The 21,125-nt window shown below is 39.1% G+C and overlaps 1 protein-coding gene across 1 annotated transcript in view; it reads right to left on the bottom strand.

The window, feature by feature from the left end:
- The window catches only part of LOC135699737 (long-chain fatty acid transport protein 4-like), a 78,091-nt gene that overhangs the window by 56,288 nt on the left and 678 nt on the right, over positions 1 to 21,125 (bottom strand). The window lies entirely within an intron of this gene.

Here is a 21,125-nt window from a genome sequence, read left to right as displayed (position 1 = left end):
TCTTCCATCAAGCATCGCGGCTCATTATTGAGCAATTTGCTAAGCACTTATAGCTCTTAACTCTTGTGAAGACCTACATTTGGCTGCTGCAGTCGGCTCAACTTAACTGCTTCGCATAAGTTTGAAAGGATCGTTTTCCTCTCAAGGTGAAACGCCTAACAACTGAGGCTCACAACGACCAGTGTCTGCGCCTACTATGTAGAATCAACCTTTTATTGAGTAGAAGATCTGGTTCGTAAGCAAAAACAAGGTTTATTTAATGTGAAAATCTTTATTAATTTTTGATGACTATGCTTATCATCAAACAGTACCCGATCGATTTTGGTAACAAACCCGAAAATTTAGTGTTTAAAAATCGAATGGTTTTATTTTGAAGTTTAATTTATGATTTCGTTGATTTTGGACCACACCGGTAGTCATCTGTATGATATAGAAGTTATTAAAAATTACTCTTTTTTTTAAATTGTAATCACATTATTTTCAAAATCCGTTCGATTTTGGTACGGTGCCAAAAACAAACGGTTCTGTGGTTTTATTGCCAAAACCAAACGAGTACTGTATTACCATTTAGAATACTCTAGAAAATGTTCACCATGAACAGTTGGGTCGAGAAATCCAACCCGAACACTTTTTAACCAAGCAACAGATTCGATTCGCTCTTTATTCTTGAAAGTCGGAAACCGATCGACAAACAAAGAACTCCGTACACGCACGTGAAGTACAGGGAAATGACTTCCTACTCTGCAGCAGATGGAACTAACCTTGAAAATGTTTCCTTTGGAAAGCAAACCAGCAATGATTCGAAACCGGTTCGGTGAAGGTCAGCTCATTTGCTCAAACCCTCCTGTTGTCTATTTTGCTGAAGACGTTACTCGATGATGCTGTTGTCATTATCTCAAAGAACTACTCTGCTAGGTGCATATTATTATGGTCTCCGAGGCGGGTTGAGACACCATGACATTTTCAACCAGATAACGAAGATGTAAAAACGTTGCGTAAAGTGCTGGCCTTTTGAGTGTCGAGTCCACACATCCGAGCATGTCATGCATAGCTCTAACAAATTTCTAAGGGTTCGAATCAAAGAGGAGGCTGTGGCGGACAGCTAGTAGGTTGCACAATCGATTTTCATTTTTTGTTTACCTTTCATCAACAACGGGCCCACTTGAATGAGTCAATCGGGTCAATCGAAAGGGCTTGTTGCTGGTGTTTGACTTCACTGGTTCTTTCACACAAACGTGCTAATACTTTTGTATACTCAATGTAAATATTGTCTCTATCATAAATCAGTAAACATTGACAGTTGCTCTTTTGTTGTGCAATATCAAGAGCAGTAAAATTACGACTCCTTTCTATTTGCCTTGCAAGCAAGTCGAAATATAACTGCATCAAGTTGTCAGCCAATGTCCATCACTGCCATTGAACCTACAGGTTCAATGGCAGTAATGGACATTGGACGTAAGTACTCGAAAAAAAAACTACATTCAAGATCAGAACGGTGATTTTAAATGAGGAAAAAAAATGAAAAAACCGCTTTAATCGAACCGGTTTTCCACTGCCGAGTGATTTTTTTTAAATTAGTAGCTACCAGTGCAACTCGGGGAGTTTTCAGTCTCGGCTTCAGATTTCCCTCACGTGTGAGCCAACACGTTGCGTGTCCGACTGAAAGAGACTAGACCTTAATCGAGTTACCGATAAGGAAGCGATCTTGACAGACGGGAAAACTTTACTTCAACAACGACGTCCGTGACATTGAAAGGACGTACACACTGCGATGAACGTGTGATTTACAGCGAAACTTGGTGAGAATTTACGGCAATTACTTACCATCGAAGCAACCCTTGGAAATAGCAACCAAGCATTGCGGAACGGTGAATTAATGGGAACTTTACAATTCATTAGCAAAATGGCGCCAAAGGGACTTTCAAAAATTACGTCCATACTTTATGGATGGAAGGGGGGTTGTAGACAAATTGTGACAGGATTAGGGGGGGTTACAATAATGTGACGTCCAATGAGAAAAGACCATTCACATAAATTACATAATCCATAGGGGCATCCCACTTTAAACCTTTATCAATATCTAGAATTCCTGGGAAAATTTAAAATACTTAAAAATACTTAAGAAATATTTAACGTTAATATGTTATCGCCGTTGCTAGACAATTTTAAATTATTTGTTCCGAACTCCGCAATGTTGTGTGAATCTGTCATTTAAAATGCCCCTCGAATTGGATGATTGTTGCTGACCTTTTTCAACGCTATACATAGTGCGTGAAGCAATATTTTTCGGGTCGCCATTGCAATGTATGGAAAAGGCATGAATGGATTATATTGTAAATATGCTATATTTGGCTTTACCGTATCTATCTGCCCGAAGGCAACCTGCTCGCAAAATTCAGTCTCTTTCGGGGTCAAACACATCTCGGCGAACTCTTATTCTGCATGCTGGACTCGTACAAATTCACCAACGGAGGTGGTCCCAGGTGAGGTGGCTTGCTGACTTGACTGCAGAACCAATTTTTTAAATCGAGAAGGTAATCGAGTTTCATCCTGTGGTATGCACTACTTCTTCTAGCACTATTGCTACTAACACCATAATTCAGTCAATTTTGGTTTCGCTTCGGAAGCAGAGGATACTGATTCTTCTATTAATTCTACTCACATTTTCAAATTACGGCAGAGAGCAATTATAAATCCGTTTCGTTTCGTCTGGCAAAGTTTTGCACACATTCATCCCAAATGATACTGCGTACTGTAGTGCTCCAAAATTACCGAAGGTATGATGTGGAACTTGTGGATCACTCCAGGATTTGCATGCAGAGCACCATTAAAAGCGATAAAACCATGCATCTGACATTGCGAGTGTTGCGAAGATTTCATCCAGCCAGAAATACATGCTGTGTTACGGATCCTGTTTTCTTGCTCTGCACTAACTGTTGGATAACGCGGATAAATTGAGGAGATAACAGTAAAGGAGAGTGTCCATACTTGATTCGAGGGGAGACTTGACCCTCATGATGGTTGTTTTGTAAATCTGGTGTATGCAGTAACAGAATCCAACTAGCTTAAATCTAGATTCAGCTAGAAAAATGGCCTAGAAGCTTTTGTAAACAAAGACTTCTCTCGATGATGCCTAGGAATTCGAGACACTCCCACGCAAACCAACATAACACCTGGGTTGGGGGCAGTCTTTCCCTACCCAATGGTTATGTGGGTTTACGTGGGTGAGTTTTTAGTTTCTGGAAATCATCTAGAGAAGGCATTGTTTTCAAAAACTGTTAGGCCCTTTTTCCAGTTCTACAGAAATAAACAAAACTTTTTAGCATTGGCTACGCATCTCATGAAAGTGGATCAAGCATACCCCGAATCAAGTATAGCCACCTACCTCTACAATTGTCATCACCATTTCTTAATAAATCGATTTTTTATGAATGGCCTTATTTGAATTATTGAAAAAATAACGACATTGAATTCCTTTTGGGTGAAGTGAGTTAGTCTGTCAGTGTACATAATTTTCAAATTGTCTACATGTAATTTAATCTTTCAAGAATGGTGAAGTGGTTACTAACTGAAGAATAAATTAATTAAATGAACAAGAATAAGGAAGAGTTCACGAGCTATAGGAAAAGTGCTCACTGGTAAGGTGGTTGGTTTTTATGTGTTGATTATTGCCTGGGTGCCTATATGCTATAGCCATAAAGATTGAATAATTCTAGATAGAACTGGAAAAGGGCCTAACAACTTTTATCAACAATACCTTCTCTACATGATTTTTAGAAAATCAGACTTGCCCACGTAAACCAACATAACTTTCGGGTAGGGAAAGACTGCCCCTGTCTGGTGGTTTTTTTGGTTTGCGTGAGCGTGTCTTAAATTCCTAGTCATCATTGAGGGAAGTCATCGTGTACAACAGGTGCTAGACCCTTATTCTATTTGAATATATGTCCTTATTTCACTGATCATAGAAAAACAAGTAATTCCTCCATTTATGTGGCGGGTGGTGCCGTCCACCCACCTCTATTTTTCTGTTGTCTTTCAACCAATTGAGCCAAGAAACAGTTGAAACAAAGCAATTGATGAAAAATAAAAAATAAGAAAATCAGTTGATTCTGAAGATGCCGTCCTCAATAGTCGGCCAATGAATCCTTCCAATTGTATAGAGTAGGGATTATTTGTTCATAAACCTCCCGGTTTAGCTTTATCAGTAGGATGTTTTCCAATGTGCCCTCGCCTAATGTGGACCGATGGGGTGAACGCCTTTTCAACCATTGACTGCGTCGCTGGTACAGACATTACCACTGCAGCAACAGCAGATAGCTCACGGTGACTAGTCTTACGGTTCATCCAATGTTGCCACACGTTGTATGACGTAGGTTGACGTTGTTCCGCCTCAAGAGCCTTAACCTGCTGCTGGAATGTGGAGTTTGAAGATGAAGCAACCAATGTTCCACCAAACATTTCCGTGATAAAATCATCCTTTTCGTTGGTTTCACTGTTGTCATTAGCCGAGGTAGTCGGTTCAACGGAATCGATTTCCAGCCGTTTGATGCGTTCCCATGTTTGAAAAATAAATCTCTGTATATTTAGGAAAAAAAATTTATGAACTCTGATGTGCCTGGTATAAACTGTACCGTTTTATTTATTGTTACCTGTATATGTTCCTTTTCGGCAATGGTGAATATTTTTGAATTTATGAAAGAAAGCCGCGGGTCCAGATATAATGCCATTTTAAACGCCATAGAGCCTTTGAGGTTTGTCTCCTTTTCAGCGATTCGACCAAAACTTTGGAAAACGGATTGTTTTCCAGCTGTCTCACCTCGCGTATTGTCATCAACCATTCAAGATAAAAATCGTTAAGTGACATGTGAGCTTCTTGGAATTTTTTTGTGCAAACGAATAATGGCCTGAATGCTTCAACATATTGCTCGACGAATTCCCAGTTGGATGAAAGATCTGTTATAAATAATGATGATGATTTGTGTTATCGTTATTTCTTTTGTAGAGTTCTAAATTTATCTTACATAGCTCAGGGAACTCCTGTCCCAGTTGGACAAAGAAGGATTTCTGCTCTAAAAAACTATCGAGCATCTTGAATATCCCACCCCATCTTGTCTGGCACCAAACTGGAGGATATGTTGCGTTGTGGTAATCGAAATTCGTTTTGTATTTCACGTTTTTACAGCGTTTGGCAACCTCAGTAACTTGCTTCACGTTAGGGTGGCTTTTATCCACGACATCGAGGATGGCCAGCTGTAGGGTGTGTGCAGCACATCTCACCAGGTTTATGTTCTCTCGTGCCTGGTCATGGAACTCATTTGTAATCTTCTCGGCCATTTCCTCAGCAATGCTGTTTGATGCTTCGTCGTCTTCTTCAGTCAACATAGGAATCAATGATGCCTCAAACTCATCCTTGAGCTGCCTGACACAAGCAAGCATGTTGGCTCCATTGTCGACCGTTATCGCAAAAATTTGATCAAGCTTGAGACCATATCGAGCCAGTATTTCGAGAACTTTTGATTTCAAAAAACCAGCAGTTTGACGGTCCTTGACCTCGATCATACCTATAGCAAATATGTTCTCAAAAAAAGTGTCAAAAATAATTATAGATCTTCTCACCTAGTGTTCTGGTTACAATTGTGTCACCCACAGCGAATTGCACTCCAATCCCCAGAACATGATGGTTAAGTCGAGAGGCTGAGTCGATCATTAAGCATAACAGTCTGGTTTTCATTTCGATTGCAATGGTTGTCCGGATTTTAGATGCTGCTTGCTCAATGTGTACTGTTGCGTTTGATCGGTTCAGCTTGATTCCCACAGCTGCTTCTAAGGGATCCAGTAGCTGTCTAAGGCCTTCCCACTGGAAACACGACAGTGGAAGATGATGGTAGGTTACGAGTTTTATGGCTGAATCCACGAGCAACTGTTTGTCAATTGGAACTGATTTTTTAGGGATAATTCGAGGTTTTTTCTTCGGCGTTGCATGTTCACTTATCAAACCGTGCTCTTTAGCCAGGTTTGTGTGACGAGTCCGAAAATGACGGATAAAGTTTCCGGCATCGTATTTTGATTGGATGTATGTGCACTTGTTGTTGCCTTCAATCCGGCAGTACACCCGTTCTCCGTCTTTTTGCACGAATTGGGCTGTGATTTCGGCAAAACTTTTAGAATTTTCAGTTTTTCTTTTTTGGCTTTCCATTCTTGGGATTCTACTTTGAACCAAATCTTAACGTTTAGCACTACCACGCGAAGATCAATTGAATCGTGATCAGTAAGTCAATTGATAGACTTGCCTTTTCATTTGACAAGAGTAAAACTCGATGAACTGTATGAATGGTGGTTCGAATGAATGAGGGTTCATTCAATTGAACAAAATAAAGACAGCGAAAAGCAACCCGCATGAATGAAGCACACCCATCTGTCAAATCGATTCATTGACATTGATGGTTCTGATGAATAGAAGAGTTATCAGAATCGACTGATTGTTCATGTTTGCTCGGATTCAAATGAATGATTTGAAAATTTGCAGCACTGGCTGCTACAAAGGTGGTTGGTGTGCTCTTGCATTTCTCTTTGTATGGTATGATCTCGACCGCACTGATCTATTGTTCGGTTGCTGCGATGAGCGACGCCTTTGTTCAAGAAGGGTTGTGTAAAATTGAATAGATACCGAAAACTCGTTCGATCATGCAGTGTTTGAGCTTTGCTTTTGGCAAAAATCAAAATGATATGGAAGACTGGTAAATCATATATAATTATTGTGTGGCTGGAATCGAGTGGAGGAGTTATCGTGGAGAATGATTTGAGAGCCGTCAGCCTTATGCAGGATGTATACATTTTGTATATGTTGGACGAGTTCCGGGTGGTTTTCTATCATTTCTGAAACAAGTGAATGCAAAGGTGGTATAATGTATGAATCCGTACCATGCAGCATCGATCATGCAAAAGTTTAGTGAGTTTGTTCCAGTTGAAAAACATTCATATAAATTAATTAGCATTGTTCTTGTTTGTGGCCGCGATAACCTCGATCGCGCGTAATCTACTGTTCGGATTTTACAGCTAGGTACGTTTAGCATTTGCTCATTCTGAAACATAATTCAGAATTCTGGAAAGCATGGAAAATTAAGAATAATTGTTTTTCATTTTATAAATTTCTATTTCAAAGAAAGCTGATGTGATTTTAATTCGTTGTGTTTGAATCCACGCCATTAAATGTACTCTTCTTCTTATTAATATTATAATTCTTCCTACTATTATTCTTCTTCTTATGAGATCATAGCGAGGTGTTGACAAATTTTAAAATCAAAATGCGTCCAAAACATCAGTTTTTCAACAAACATCAAGCATACCTGATCAAACTTATCAGATCGTTATTCCGCAAGGAAACAGAAATTTCATTCGGAAAGCGCCACCTTCATGTAGATCGCTATACTAATGAAATCAATCTTTTCTTTAGCGATTTCTTTAGCATTCCATATCCTATACCGTAGCACGTAAAAACGTCATTACTTTTCAGCTGCGTACCAGGCTTTATAACGAATTATGCGAGAAATCACAATCTCGTCTAATTTACGTTCATTGTGCTACGTTAAATTATACGAGGTATACATTCCCGCATCTAGAATGTATATTTGTTATGAGTCAGGTAAAGCCTATAATCATAGTCTGGCGGATAGAATCTCGGGAACCAATTGAGCTGTCAAATAGCGGAACCAATAGAGCAAATGACGACCAACAACAGAAAAGAGCTCATCAGCTATTGCGGACAAACCCTTTTCTCGTGACTCAAGGCTCGCCTACGCAAACTAACATCATCTTTGGGTTGGCGAAAGTTTCCCCTATCCGATGATGCCGGTAATTTGTGTTCGATTGGCTAGGAGAGAATAATTAACGTTTTGTTTATAAAAGTTCATAGTACCTTTTCAACCATGGACCCAAAGGGTAAGGACGATTTTTTTTTTTTTGGTTCACCTAGCCGTTTTTTTTTTTTAGTGTACCTGGTGCACCCGGTACTAGAGCAAAAGACAGCAATTTGTACCAGAACAGGTGTCAAAAGTGACACAGACAGCACAACTGCCAGCAAAAGCGCCAGCAAAAAAAAAGCGCGGTACCCGCTGCCATGGCAGTCGGATTGAGGTGTGTCATATCCCTTAGCATGTTTCTTTTTGTTTTGCCATTTTGAGATTTGAACTCGTAACTTTGGCATGAGAGGCATGAATGCTAACAAAAAAAAAAGCGGAACTAGCTCCAGGGCCCTTGAACATCATATATTTGGATTGTCCCCAGGAGAACCATTGTACCCAGGAAGATTGTTCGAATAAGGATTGTCCGCAGGAAGATTGTTCAAAGGAGGATTGTCCACAGGAAGTTTGCTCGGGAGAAGGTTGTTCGAAGGATTGTTCGGAGGAGGATTGTCCGCAAGAAGATTGTTCGGGAGAAGATTGTACGAAGGAGAATTGTCCGCAGGAAGATTGTTCGGAGGAGGATTGTTCGAAGGAGGATTATCAGCAGGATTGTCCGCAGGAATATTGTCCGCTACCGACGAGTCGAGGAGAAGGATTATCCGGAGGAAGAGGATTGTCCGCGGGAGGATTGTTCGAAAGAGGATTGTTCGAAGAAGGATTGTCCGCAGGAGAATTGTCCGCAGGAAGATTGTCGACAGGAAGATTGTTCGCAGGAGGATTGTTCGAAGGAGGATTGTCCGCAGGAAGATTGTTCAGAAGAAGATTGTCCACAGGACGATTGTCCGCAGGAAGATAGTTCGGAAGAGGATTGTCCGTAGGAGGATTGTCCACAGGAAGATTGTTCGAAAGAGGGTTGGATGATGGAAAAGTTCATCAAAGTTCCCTATGACTCGCGAACTTTTCCCTTGGTGAACTTCGTGAAATATCGCGAAATTTTCCAACACTGGTCCGCAGGAAGATTGATCAGAGGAAGATTGTCCACTGGACGATTGTCCGCAGGAAGATAGTTCCCGGAAAGATCTTCAGAGACAATCAATGACGTTCAAGGAAAACGTTGGGGAACGACACTCATCCTGATGCATGTTGCTTCAAAAAAGATATGGCAACACTGTGACGGCATGCGAGCGGAATTGAAAGAATTTTCCGGAATAGACAGAAGGATCAACAGGGATATTCAGGATATACTGAAAAATAGACAAAAAATCGAATAAGGATGTCTGGAGAAAAAAAAGTTCTGACTGATGTTCTGGATATATAAGCAGAATTTTATGGATAAATTTGATGGGGATACAGGATGCATCCGAATGTATCGTACCCCCTGGAATATATAAAGAGCTTCAGAGTTCCGGATAATCTTCTTCCTCCACGTACTCCTTGACTCGTCGGTAGCAGACAATTCTCCTTCAAACAATCCTCATGCGGACAATCCTCCTTTGAACAATCTTCCCGCGGACAATCATCTGACTGGCGGGATCTGGTCCATTCGGTCCTCGCTACACAAGGATCGTACCTGGGTCCGTCTTGCATGATTTCTAGTTGGACCCCCAACAACTAAGTGATAAAACTGATTCCATTTTGATCAACATCAACAATGACATTAATCCTAGCTCTGAAGTTCAGCTTTGGAAAAAAGTTAGGTTAAAACAAAACGTCAGCTATTGTTGGTAAACAAACCGACAGCATTGTTGACAGCATTCCCCCATGCACTCAAAAATATAACTACCCACAAATCTAAAAAACCTACTACTGCGTTCACCTCCATTCTATTAATTGGTTCCGCTTTTTGATAGATCGAAATTCTATCCGCCAGACTATGAATATAGCGACTATAGTAAAGCCTGGTACGCAGCTGCAAAGAAAACGGAAAAGTAATTTTTGAGGATTATTCCCAAAATAAAATTTGACAGCTATAGGGAGGTATGTTTTGCTAAACTTTGAGATCATAGCGAGGTGGCGTCAAATTTACTATAAAATCAACGATAATTAGTTTTTATGTTGTCTAAATTACCTATCGGAATTATTTATCACAGCATTATTCCGCAAGGAAAGTTTAATTTCAATCAGAATGATTTTAATTTTAATTCTAATTACTTGCTTTAACTTAACAGCTCAATGCTGTTTTTGGCAAAGTTATTCAGATTTATAAGACGCCACCAAGTGTACCAAGTGCTGCCTTTGACAAAATTATTCGAATGGATAAAACCTATTGGATGGTGCACAGTTTAGTTCAGAATTATGTCACCAGGGATGTAAGTGTGCCTTTGGTATAGTGATTCTTTAATTCGAAATTTTGAATGCCGCTTTTTATTATTAATAGTTATTACGGTCCACCTGGAACTTTGCGTTTGTCTACAGCTTTAATTTCATTTGCCGTTTTAAGACTGCCGTCTTTACTTGCGAAATAAAGACTACACGAATGTAACGCATTGGTTTGTAACGTATTGATTGACCTTTAGTGTACAATATGCAGCAACCATTGCATACATCAGTGAAAGAAAGGGCGGGTAAAGAATAATAATAGGGAAAATGGCTCTAATGTTGGCCTATGGATCTATGATTGGGCCCATCTCTACTATTTATAAATTCTATCCAGATGAACGCGTCATTGAGACGGTACTAATGGATATTTTTGGTCGCTATTGAAAATTTAGTCGATTGCTGAATTTATGTATGGGTCCAAATTAGGGACATTTAGGCCGACATTACATCCATTTCCCCTAAATCAATAAATGCCATATTTTTTGCAAATTGATTGTAAACGAAGATGGATCAGTTCTATTGTGAGCATTGAAGGACGGAAAATCAAATGAAGGTGAACATTGAGATTAGCTCTTGGTGAATGTTCATTCCCAACATTCTAACAGCATCGGCTTATTTCACTCACCATAGCATCCTTGAAATCTGGTACCATGTTACCGCTTAAAGTATTTATAGAAAAACAAAACTCCACCAAACCACAATATCGACCGGCAAAAAATGTCCGTTTGGTTTAACCTTCTTGATCATTAGCCTTTTGGAAAGAGCCGCCGCATTGACGTCACTGAACCAGTAACTATGACGGGCAACCTATTGAGCAACAATTGCGCGTCGTCGTAACTCGGTGATCGAGATAAAAACGGTGTCATGGATGCAAACCTAAGAGGAAGAGAAGAGGGGACTTTTATGAACCAATTTTCTGTCAAACGCGAACCAGCGCCTGATTGGTCAGGCGAACGTATATAAAAACGCAAGAATTTTTACAACAGGCAATCTATTTTCTTGTATTTTGACAGTCGACTGCGTCGCCCGTAATGAAATAGTTTTTGGACGGTCGTTTCCGCAAGAGAAAAAGAACACGTCACAGACAAAAAGAAGCGTGCTGTGCTGCAAAATCTCAACAATACACGGTGATATTCAAAAGCCTGCTTTGGTCAGTCATGTTAACTAAGTCGTGCCAATTGTCAATGACAATGCTGTCAGTGACGAACATGTGCACATTTTTTATTAGCTAAATTTGAAACAAGGAAGTCGTTAAAGTGAACAAGCATCTACGTCCTGAACTGCGTGGATAACAATAATGTTACTCAGAATGCACGAAATTACACTTTTTGTTACCAGGTGAATCTTGGTGGTGAAGAACAACTGTCAATGACAATGACAAATCTCAGCACTGATTATGAGTTTAAAACATATGACTTTCAATTTATTGAATTACAGCGTTGGCTATATGATAGATTTTAAATCGAAAACAAATAAAAGACAAACTGAAATGAGATTCAGTTTATCTGTCATAATTCTGCAACATCAAAATGTGATATGGTGTCAGACGCACTTTGAAGTGTTTTAAACCGTTTTTTTTTTAACTAAATGCATTTGAATTAGCAAAATTCCGCTTAGCTTACAGTAAAATAAACATTATTCAGTTGCCGAAAAGTGATAATACATGTTTGGATCTTAATAATTATTGGGATAGGAACTGAATTTTGAATTTTTAAATTTGAATATTCAATTAAGGATAACTTTTATAAATCAATAATTTTAAATTTATTATTGAATTGAACAAAAAAAAAATCTCATAGTCCTACGGTTCTTGGAACATGACCCGTAACTCTTCTTTTATTTATAGTTAACTGATTTCACGGACGTCATTTCATTTGAATAGCTTATTGTACCCAGGCTTGAATGATCGTCAGTTGTAGCTTGTTGTGATGTAAGGAGAACGGTGGCCTTCGAGCGACCGTTTTTGCTCACTGAACAGAAAATCGAGGGTTAAAACCCAAGCCCCTTTACATGATTGAGTTGATAGGGTTGCGTCGTTTGCCTACCATGCTTTAAAAAATAGCATCACTTTCGAAAATGAATCCAGATCTAATTCAGCCTTCCCACTAACAAAACCGTATTTCCCGTGACAACTGTGAAGATGGAAAGATTTTCTCGATCTCTAGTATCAACGGGTGTCAAACTAACAATCCTTTCCCTCCGCGATGACCGTCGCCGTTATTGTCATGAAAGTATCGATGATGCACATTTGAGAATGGATTACTAATCCCAAGCCCCATTCATCTGGTTCTTTGTGCAAATTTCGGAGTAGCAACTACGAAACGTCGTCAATGCTTATGCTCATTCCAGAGTCTCATATTTCAAGCTCCCTTGCCCAAATTCTGTCAACAGTGCTAACTAACTGTGACTATGAATTACACATGCGAACACACCTTTGAATGGCTATCGCTACGACTACCAACCATATCGAGTGATCATTTGCGCAACGTGTATTATTTGGATTGCTTCGATCAATAATCAAATTAAAGCGATGGCCTTCTTCAACCCAAAATAGTAGCCATAAAATTTGACACAACCTTCACATCGTTCCATACTGGGTGCACTGCACATGAATGAAAACTGAAGTTTGCTCAATGTCAGTGAACTCACAGCTCCCGTTACCGATAATCGCAATGCACCCGACCTGACCTGCTAATTACCGGCTGCATTTAGCGTGCATTACTCATGCAGCGCTACCGGAATCTTACAGCAGAGGAAGTGCTGGTTGCCGTGTTTCAGATTACCGGTTAAATCCTGCTTCGTTGCACGACTTGTACACGCTCAGAATTTTCCACGACACCAAACCCAACCCTAGTCGACTTATAAATTCATTCGACGATTAAAATCAAGATCAAGACCGTTTCACTGGTTGGATCTATTACAGTGAGTCAATTTTCCCTCACCGGTAGCCGGTAGCGAAATTCCCCTGCTTCCAACACGCTTCGACCAGACGACGTCAGCGATTACCATATGTATTAATTATTAAGAATAGGTGCGCATTAGACTGATGCAAAATTTTAAATTTTCGCTACAAGTTCTTATAACGACTTAAAAATGAGGCTGCTTAGAATTCTATAGACCACCTTCAACCTGCTTAAGCCAACAAATAGCCTTTTATCAGAACTTTTGGTTACTTGGGTGGTGTCTTCTGATCATGCTCAATCAACTGCTCAGCAGGCCTGCCAATTCAAGACCAACAGTTAAAAAGGTCTCAACTCCATTTTGTAAACAAACCTTGTAAGGCTATTTTCTCGCGAACCGAAACCTACATTCGCAAACCTAACACACAATAGAGGAGAATTTAATTGTTTTTGCACTCTCTATAGAAATTTTCCCGTCCGGTTGTATTGGTTCGATATGTTAGAGAAAATATGAGGAAAATACATAACAAATCGCTACTAATTTTGGTAGATCTAATTTCATGCATTTTTTAGGTTAGCCAGATGAAAATAAAGAAACACTGCGATGCACCCGCTACGTCACAAAGCTCTATTTTACGAGCTGCTATGGCTACATGGCTACTATGTCACACTGCTCAATACAGTGTTGCCTGCAAAGCCACTGCTTGTTCATGTCATAAGATTACCAATTAAATAATTAATAACTTTTTCATTTGTCGTTTGACTTAAAAGCAATTCTCCGCAAAGTTGTTGGTGAGAAAAATTTCTACAAGAATGGAAATCGAACTTTCTCTCAGAGCACTTAATAAAAAAGGGTAGAAGGCAATTAACAAAAAGTTTGGATTTCCCATACAAACTTCAAATGGTTTGTGCGCAGTCAGTTTCTAAACCAAATGAGTTCCAATTTTGGAAGGCTAATCAGAACCCGATTTGAAATCATTCAAACAATGTGGGGCGAAATTTTTAAATTTTGCATCAGTCTAAATAGTGCGCATAGCTCCGTCATCTCAGTGAGAAGGTTTAGATGTTTCACTTCATCAACAAACGGTACGGCAGCTACCTAGCTGCCGTGAGAAAGACCCATTCAGGTGCAACACGTCAATTTTCTGTGCAAACACTCAATGGGTGATCATTAAGTACATAGTCTTCTCATGATGAGCACTTGGGCGCTTGGGGCCCAATAATGTACACTGGAGTCGCTTTTTACGCGGGTGATACGTCCCGCGTAAAAAAAAACCGCGTAAAAAAAAACCGCGTAAATTCCGGAATCCGCGTAAAAAAAAAACCGCGTTAATTCCGAAATCCGCGTAAAAAAAACCGAGTAAAAAAAGACCGTGTAAGAAAAAACCGCGTAAAAAGCGATATATCGCGTAAATTCTGAAATCCGCGTAAAAAAAAACCAAAATCCGCGTAAAAAAAAACCGCGTAAATTCCGGAATCCGCGTAAAAAAAAACCGCGTAAATTCCGAAATCCGCGTAAAAAAAAACCGCGTAAAAAAAAACCGTGTAAAAAAAAACCGCGTAAAAAGCGACTCCAGTGTATACATTTGGATAAGGATGAATTCGACAGTTGGGTTCTTTAGTTTTGAAAAAAAAAAAAAAATGTCTGTTTTTATACATCATCTGAAAGAGCATCGTTTTCTGAGCCCAACGATGTTTTTTTTGTTTTGGACCCATAGACATTTAAAGCAAAATAATAACTTCCCTATTTGACACTAAACTAACAAATTGACAGCTAGCTCCCATAGAAACTCCCACCGAGAGGCACTAAGATGGTGAGTTTTGCTAATATGTATAACCGAACTTATTTAAAAAAGTTCCAGTATACCAAAATTTATGGAATTTTGTATTTCGATTCCATTTTCAATGCAGATTACGAATACGCATTTACCTCAATAACCTTAAAGAACCCAATTGGGTTGTTTAGGGGTATTGACGTAAATACATATTCGTAATCTGCATCAAAAATTGAACCAAATCCAAAATTTCATAAACTTTGGTGCACTGGAAGTATTTTAAACAAGTGCTATTACCTTAGCAAAAATCGCCATCTTAGTTCCCCTCGGTGGGACTTTGTATGGGAGCGAGCTGTCAACTAACAGATCTAGCGTCATAAAATAAAAATTTAAATATTGATTTAAAAATTAAGATTAATTAGACATCAGATCGATAAAAAAAATATCGTTGTGCTCAGAAAACGACGCTCTTTCAGATGATGGATAAAACCGGTATGTTTTTCTAAATCAAACAATCGATTGAACTCTCTCTCTCACGCATGTTTATTTTTTTTTATATTCAGCCGAATAAACAAACGCTGTTCAAGAAACAAACGGCGTTAACTTGGATAGCGGTAGTTTGTTCTAAAATTGAAAAAAGAAAGGAAATACAAATACATTATTACGTCAATGCTGATGTCGCACTTCAGGATTGCTGAACCAAAAAGGCAGAAAATCAAACAAATTTCTGAGTTCGTTTCAATTAGCAAGTTTCTGGCAATGTTATTCAAAAATCAAAACACACGTGATAATTTCGTATCTGAAATAACACCTACATTGATCTTTTTTTTTTATCGACTGAAACTTTTTGTTTTCTATAGGTTTACCCTCCTGTTAGCGATCGAAACGAAAGTACGGATGAAGAAATCTATTGATTTTAAAAGGCACCAGGCGACGAACCTAGCTAGAATGTACAGTTTCCTCTCACTAGTCCAACAAAATCATGACCGGAAATCGAACATTGACAAACGAGATCCGGATTATTGAGATCCGTCGTCGTCGGATTATTACGTAAGCACTTAAATGCAGAACATTTAAATATCGATGTAAGATCTTAATGAACGGGGAAGGGGTTTTTTGTTTTATATTACCTAAGTCATACACTGCCGTTATACGCATAAGAGTCCCACGGTGCATAAGAATTGCATAGAACATGGGACAGTTATGCGTATAACGGCAATGGGGCCTCCCGTAGCTCAGTCGGTAAAGGCGCAGCTACAAAGCAAGACCATGCTGGAGGTGGCTGGGTATGATTCCCAGTCCGGTCTAGGAATTTTTCGGGTTGGAAAATTTCTCGACTTCCCTGGACATAGAAGTATGATTGAACTTGCCACACAATCATATCAATGCAAAAATGGTACAGCCATCGAAAGCTCTCAATTAATAACTGTGGAAGTGCATCTAGAACACTAAGTTGAGAGCACGCAATAAGCTAATATGCAATATGCAATAAGCTTGAAATGCGTAGAAGAAGAAGAAGAAGAAGGCAGTACAGGTGAGTTTAAAATCCCAAAAAACTACTAGCGATATTGTTGAATGTTCCCTTAGTGAGGGGATACCAAAGATGAATGCTAAGATGAAACTGTCGGAAGAAAAACTTTCTATTTTAGTGTCCTCTTTCACGGTCCCTTTCATCCAATGAATACCCGTCGTATTCGAGGTAATTTTTTGGTTTTGCTGCCCCCTCGGTAGAGATGAAGTTTTGCGCTCATTTTGATCAAAACAATCACACCAAAATCAGAGATGTCCCATCTTTTAATTAGGTGTTAAATCGATTTTTTTTGTTCGCTGTGCTGCCATTTTTCCACCAATGAGAGTGCAACACATGTTTGAAACGATCGGTGATGATCCTCTGGAGATGTTAATGCTTATATCGGCATGATATAAGCGATTACAAATATTTTACTTTTCGGTTCGTTAATCGATTAATCGATTATTCAAATGAAAATCGGCCATCACTAGATGAATGTGAAACGTTATTTCAAATATAAGGACCGTACATAAATAATCTACAATTTGAAAGGGACCGGGGCTAATCACAAAGTACGTCTCCACGGTAACTGAAATAAACACGAGTGTTCACCGGTTGGGGATACTGTATCACATTTTTTTATATCAGGACATAAGGTAGAGCACAGCTTAGGCATAGGCGCCTAACAGAAACTTCAAATATACAAACGGTTTCGGTGTGAATGAATCAATCATACGATATTGTAGTTCAAAACCAACAAAACAAACTTTATAACAAAAGATAAAAGAAGCTTTTATCTAGCATCCAATACCACAAACATAACAAGAAACGGTTATGTGCTCAAGTTATTAACGAAAGAGAAAGTAGACGAATAGAATCGATCAATGTTACTTGGGACCTAAATGCTCCTAATTTGGGCCCATACATAAATTCCGCAATCGACTAAATTTTCAATAGCGAGCAAAAATGTCCATTAGTACCGACCCCTGACGCGTTCAACTAGACAAAATTGATAAACAGCAGATTTTTAGCGATGGGCCCAATGTTAGATCTATAGACCAACATTAGAGCCATTTCCCCTCCATCACCGAAAAGAGCTTCGTTTCCCACCGAGGGGCGCTAAGCTGGTGATTTTTGGCAATGTATTCGCACTTATTTAAAATAGTTTCAGTGTACCAAAATTGATAAAATTTTCGATTTCGGATCCATTTGACATGCAGATTACGAATATGTAATTACCTCAATACCCCTAAAGAAGCCAATTTGTCATTCAGTGCGTGAAAAATTGCAGACTCTCCCTTATACCTTGTTCAGACTACAGATTTATAACATTAATTAATTAATTTAGCTTTATTTAGGAGGCTTTCAGCCTTAGGCTGGTTCGCCTCCAACGATTTATAACATGTTATAGCGCTATCTTGAGGGTGGTTAGTGTGTTGCAACTATTTGACAACCGTTATAACATGTTATAACTCTGTAGTCTGAACGTAATATTACTCTTTCTGTAACACGAATCATCAAATTGTCCTGCTATTACACTATATACTGTCCGAATCAAGGGGTGGTCACTCTACACACACACGCAAATTTTGCGCCAACTTTTTTCTCAGTGAAGTCATTGAACTGGCTTTTGTTTGCTTGTGAATAAAGCCTTGTTTGGCAACCTGGTATTTTAACAGCTCTTGTTTTTGTTTTTTTTTCATTGTTTACAAAAACGATACGTACTCCAGTTGGGACTACACATTGGACGCAGCCGTCTCCAAGAATGCCTGCAACGGACGAGCCCCTTTGCTACACGATCCTACCATCTTCGCCGGAAAGCCGACCCCGTACAACGTACAACCATGGTCCTAAACCAGCCCTTCTAGGAGCCGGCGGAGGAAACGGATTTGCACCGAATTTTTCACCGCCGGAGTTTCATCCGTCGGAAAACTGGAAACCAACACCGGCCGGAACACACGTCGAACTGATGAAGGGCGCACCGCTGACCCGAAATGGACCAGCCAACTTCATTCAACCGGCACATCAACAGGGCGCAGTTATGATGGTCTACGGACTCGTTAACAACACAGCCAACACCGATATTAGGGAAACAAACCAGCCCAGGGCTGAAAGTCTCCTTAATAAAGAAAGGACTACAGCGCCTCCAAGAACAATCGCTTCCTTTCGTTGATCCAGACCAGCAAAAATCACATTCTGCCACCGAGCAAGATTCTCCAAGATACCCCACCCATTATATCGGAGGATCTCCTGCTGACTGCAGTCACCACCAAGGACTGTCCCCGATCGCAAGTACGAATGTTCCCGCTGAAATCTGACCGTTCCTCCTTCGCAATGGTCGAGTCCCTGGTGGTGAACGCCATCATGAAGTGCAACCACAGCGCGATCACCATTTCCAGTCAATAGCAGAAAGAGTCTAGAAGCCTACCAAAAATTTGAATCAGGATATGTTAGTTCCGTGGATGAAATTCTTGTTAGTGGTCTGTTTGTTGTTCGAGGTGGACATGCACTTCTATATGCAACAGTTCACAGGCATGATGATTCTTTGTATTAACCACTCAAACAACTGTAATCCTTGTTAGAAACAATCATGCACTTGGTCCTGATCAACACTACGTATTCACTAAGACCATAAGCACAAACGAAGTGACAGATGACTAACTCTCGCGTCACTTTTCAAATAGACCAATGTAACATAGCTACCATTTTGAGAAAATCGATGTTGAAGTTCGACAGATTATTATTTTAACTGTTTAAAAACAATACATTTTGCAATACTATTTTTAATGTAGTCCGTGTATAATAACGTTGAAAATTCAGAAGATACGGTAAAATCACAATTTTGATTTGAATTTCATGCTACAACATAGAAAAAACCACATAGGACGTTTTGACAAGTCGAGTTGTACATCGGACATGTTACATTGGACGTCTCAATATGTCTCAATGACATAATCAAACGTTTTGTCTACATGATACTAGATTCCCTTTCACAGATTTCAGAGTATAGTACCTAACTTTAGATTGGCCCCGCCTTTGGAAAATGAGCACCAATCATGTTAAGCAGTTCGAATGACCGAAGTAACAATCATATACCCATCATTTCAAACTGTACATTGGACAATTTTTGATCAATGATTATTTTAAATAAATGAAAGTAAATTTGGATGGATGTTTTTGTATCACATACAATGATAGAAGAGCAATAGTTTGTAACGCTAAACTCGATTTGTTTACATTTGTTACATTGGTCTATTTGAAAAGTGACGCGAGAACTGGCGAAAAAATCAATTAAAATAAGGTGGTTCGCTGTAATAGAATTTTCTTAGAAGCTTGTGCCAACAGTCACCAGATGGGCTGGTATTTTTGTTTTGATTTTACCGAAGTTGAGTTTGTGTGCAATGATCTTTGACAATGTGCAAAGAGAGTATCATTTTGTCATTTTTTATGCATTTCTGTTTTGAGTAGAGTGAAAGAGATAGAATCAAAATATTCTAGTACATTTGCTGAAAATTCTAGTACAATCCAGTAGTAGTGTTACCATGTAGTTACACTGGTAGGTACACTGAAAAATTGTAATTGTAATTCGTCACCAAAGTCTGTCACTTCGTTTGTGGTATTTTAGGCTTTATCTTTTTTTAATTTATAAGTTTTTGAAACTTAATTGAAGAAATTAGACCTGTGATGTGTTGTGAATGGAACCTACTATCAGTGCAAGGATTACCAACGTCTGCAGATACTTTACCGGTTGTAAAGTTCTGCCTGATGGTTTGTTGCAGCAGGGTGGATCAGCTGCATTGAAAACCTTTCTAAGACAATATGACCAGATGGCCATCTGTAATCACGTGACAAGGGACTGGCAAATCCACGAACCCTCGTCCAGTCAACAAATCCTTTGATTCCCTTAGGCAATAAAATAAAGGTTTCATGCTTGTTTAGTATTTACAAGCCGTTTTAACAGCACCTATCATCAGATTTTGTGTGTAATAAATGAACCGCGCAAACCAATGCACTAATGCATTTATTTTTACTTTAATATTAAATTTATCTCAAGTAATCTCAAACACACCAGTCACACTACAGGATTTTTTAATTATATTTTAGATAAACTTCAATTTTATCCAGCAATCGTCTGAAAAATAGCTGCTATTGATTTTCAAAGTCCTGAACAGGATTTAAGCCGTAGGCTAGTTCATCTCGGAGAACTGGATGACCATTCCATAGAATAGATGTATAAGGAAGCGAACGTGTCCCGGTTTAACTACGGGATAGTCAACCTAAAACCATGGCCAGTCTTGCCTTTTGAGCAATTTCCCGAATTTCATGGTGTATTCAGGGATTTGTAGTATCATCAAAGATCTTCACATAGAATTTTCGATATCTTTTAGTTAGTTTCACTCCTGATCCTGTACCTCACACTGATAAAGGAGCAGGAAGAACCAATTACATTATGTAGTTCCTTGCCACCTTAACGTAATGAATTATTTCATTGAATTTCAATGCACGCACCTTTGCATCAATATCGTCTATTATACACATATATTAGTTTCATTAGAATTGGTAACCAAAACTATATTTAACAGATGAACAAATTTTTTTCGATTATTCAATCGTACTAACAGTTTGCTTGACACGTCAAGCATGACCACAAAAATTAGGTTGCTGAGTTGCTGCGTCAATCCAACATTGAGCAGTACGAGTTAAACGCTGTCCAGACTGG

Source organism: Ochlerotatus camptorhynchus, unplaced genomic scaffold, assembly GCF_037179485.1.
Source record: "Ochlerotatus camptorhynchus isolate MF236.1 unplaced genomic scaffold, CSIRO-AGI_Acam_v1.1 ptg000114l, whole genome shotgun sequence".
Lineage (NCBI taxonomy): Eukaryota > Metazoa > Arthropoda > Insecta > Diptera > Culicidae > Ochlerotatus > Ochlerotatus camptorhynchus.
This window is presented reverse-complemented; position numbering and strand designations above follow the sequence as displayed.